The sequence below is a fragment of the Neophocaena asiaeorientalis genome, unplaced genomic scaffold (genome assembly GCF_003031525.2).
Source record: "Neophocaena asiaeorientalis asiaeorientalis breed wild unplaced genomic scaffold, Neophocaena_asiaeorientalis_V1.1 scaffold429, whole genome shotgun sequence".
In the NCBI taxonomy this organism is placed as follows: Eukaryota; Metazoa; Chordata; class Mammalia; order Artiodactyla; family Phocoenidae; genus Neophocaena; species Neophocaena asiaeorientalis.
In genome coordinates, this window is record NW_020173550.1 from 3339418 (window position 1) to 3342840 (window position 3423).

Below are 3423 nucleotides of genomic sequence, written 5' to 3' on the forward strand. Positions count from 1 at the left end.
TTGATATGTTTCACTGCACCCAGGGTCACTTTGCAGCTCTGTCCCAGTGCAAAGCTTCTTGGTCAGGGCCTTGATCTTAGCATCTCTGTAGCCAGGTGTCTGGCTGGAGCAGACACTCAGTGAACTGGTGAGTCGACCGAATGAAGTTCACAGAGGCATTGATCGCTGGGTCTGAATTCAGGTCACCATTAGGCTTCCGACCTCCCCCATCACCACCTTGCATGTTCTGATAGTTTCAGGTCCATCATCTGACTTTCACACTCAGGACTTCATGTTATCTTGTCTCAGCCCTACTGCTCCTGCAGTCAGGCAAGCTGGAGGAACCCATTTCAGCCTTTCTTCAGGATTTTCCTTCCCTGTAGATTCCATAAAGCCCTTGGGAAACAGGACTGCTGGAGACTAATTGGCACATTAAACCAAATGGGCCAAGAGGGGGGTCCCCACGTGGGTCAGGCCCTTTCAGCTGTCCCTATTCCTCCAGCTCTGTGCCTGGCCTATTTTATCTTCATGACTCTCTGAATGTCCTTTGATGATAACAGGGCCCTGATTTCACAATCCAAGGACACCATCCACATTGGGCAACGCTGTACTTTGGGCCATCAGGCTCAGAGGCATATGTCCAGGTCACTCCAGACTGTCCCACCTCTCTAGTTTGTCAGGACCAAGTAGTTACCAAACCTTCATGCCTCTCCTCAAGTTCCCATCATCTTCTGCTCTCCATCTCATCCTGGAATGTCTGGGTTTGGCCTCTGCTATCTGTAGGCTGTTGCCAAGGACTCCATTGTGCTGTTCTCAAGCCCACGTCCCTCCTCTCTTCTTCATGCCAAGGAGGAAGTGGGAAACCGGCGGCTCCAGTGAAAATAATTTGTCAGTTGGCATTGGGAGGAAAAGGCTGGCTCTGACACTGTGTGATTTGGTGGTCCTGGGCTCTCTATCCTATAGGAGGTGTGAACATTTGATAATACAATGCAGGTACAAATACTTCGTTAAAAAGCTCCATGGAAAGTTTGTTACAGTACATTTCAGACTTGATGACACAAAATAAAAAGAAAGAGAAAAGAACCCTTATTATGAAACGCTTCTCTATTAAAAGGAAAAATCTATAAGAAGGAGCCTGGTTCAGAGCAGGGTTGGTGGCTGTCTGGCTATGGTCCTCAGCGGGTGGCAGCAAAACACGCTAAATGCATGGATCCGGTGTCCTGGGTTCAATATGTAGAGGAAAGGAACAGTTGTCAAATAGCAGACCCTTTACAGTGATTCAGCAGGGAAAGGACGAAGTGCGCCCACAGGAGTAGAGAAGAAAGAGGAAACCCAAGAAACCACAGACGAGTAATGGAAGACCATAAAACCTGAATATGTACAGCCTAGGAAAAAGGGCAAAGATGACTTGGGATTCAGGAAAGGGGTGGATGAAAATACACTATTGTAGTAATGGATTCAGAACACGTGCTAGAAATACCACGACTTGTCCAATCTCAAGATACTATGGGTTTTCAATAAAACTAAATATATATATATATATATAAACTATTTAATGAAATTTCATGTAGTGGGCATGTTACATCCAGGCAGTGAAGTGGTGTGCACCTGCTCTACCTTCTTTACTCCCTGGGACTAAGTTTTGGCCTCTCTGATCCTCAGGTTTCTTCTTTAAATGGACATGGTCGTATCTTTCACACTTGCTTTCTGTTTTAGAGTTAGAGCAGAAGTTGCTCCTGGCATAATGGAACATCAGGCTATCAAGAGTTCTAGCAGACTTCTCTGGATCCTGTGCCCACATTTTCAGAGGGATCCTTGATGGCCATTCCATACCATACTCTCTTAGCAACTTTCAAATATACAATACAGTATTATTAATTATAGTCTCCATGCTGTACATGACATCTCTAGGACTTATTTACTTTATAACTGGAACTTTATACCTCGTTCTTAAAGGGAGTGTCCTATTTTATCTTCTCCATCATGATGGCATTTACCTTAAGGTTCATTCTTTATTCCATCTCATTCAAAAGATTTCTTCTTTCTTGGAAATATAGTAGCTATTATCTCTCCTACTCACTTGACACAAACATGTATTACCTTCTATTTTATTTTCCGTTTGCAGACTGCATGTATTCTGACCAGACAACTCTGTTACTATAAAATCTTTCTTATTCCACCTCCCTATTTTTTACTTCAGCTATCTCTTTAATTTCCACATTGTGTCTTACATATGTTGTCTAACACAGTTTGCTCACTGATCATAGATCTTGATCTTATGGAGACATAAGCTTGGCCCAATACATTTTTTCTTCACTGGGACTATTTAAGCTTCCCATATGGCTGTTATTTCTTTTTTTAATATTGTTTTTTATTCACTTACTATTTATTTATTTTTTGACTGCGTCAGGTCTTAGTTGCGGCGTGCGGGATCTTTTGTTGCGGTGCTCTGGCTGATTGTTGTGGCACGCGGGCTCTTTGTTGCGGCGCACACGTTTTCTCTCTAGTTGTGGCGGCGTGAGGATTTTCTCTTCTCTAGTTGTGGTGCACCGGCTCCAGAGCACGTGGGTTCTGTAGTTTGCAGCACACAGGCTCTGTAGTTGAGGTGCGTGAGCTCAGTAGTTGTGGCACGTGGGCTTAGTTGCCCTGTGGCATGTGGGATCTTAGTTCTCTGACCAGGGATCGAACCCTGTTCCCCTGCATTGGAAGGTGGATTCTTTACCACTGGACCATCAGGGAGGTCCCCATGGCTGTTATTTCTAATTGTTAAGGTCCTTGATGAAGGTGGCCAGAGTGGTGGGTGGGGCAAATGGGAGGCAGGGGCTAGCTCATTCAAGAACAAGGCAGAATCATCAACTCCCTCTCAGTGTCTTTTCTCTCATCCACTTCCTTCCTCTGGTTCCTCTTTCAGGCCATTTATATTTAATATATGCAAAACCTAACCAAGGAGGTGGCCGAGAACTGTAAAACATTGATAAAGGAAATTGAAGATGATCTAAAGAAATGGAAAGATATCCCACGCTCCTGGATTGGAAGAATTAATACTGGTAAAATGGCCATACTACCCAAAGCAGTCTACAGATTTAATGTGATCCCTATCAAATTAGCTGTGACATTTTTCACAGAACTAGAACAAATAATCCTAACATTTATATGGAACCACAAAAGACCCAGAATTGCCAAAGCAATCCTGAGGAAAAAGAACAAAGATGGAGGCACAACTCACCCAGATTTCAGACAACACTACACCGCTACAGTAAGCAAAAGTGTGGTATTGGCACAAAAACAGACAATATAGATCAATGGAACTGAATAGAGAGCTCAGAAGTAAACCCACACACCTACAATCAATTAATCTTTGATAAATGAGGCAAGAATCATACAGTGGAGAAAGGAGAGTCTCTTCAGCAAGTGGTGCTGGGAAAGCTGGAAAGCCTTATGTAA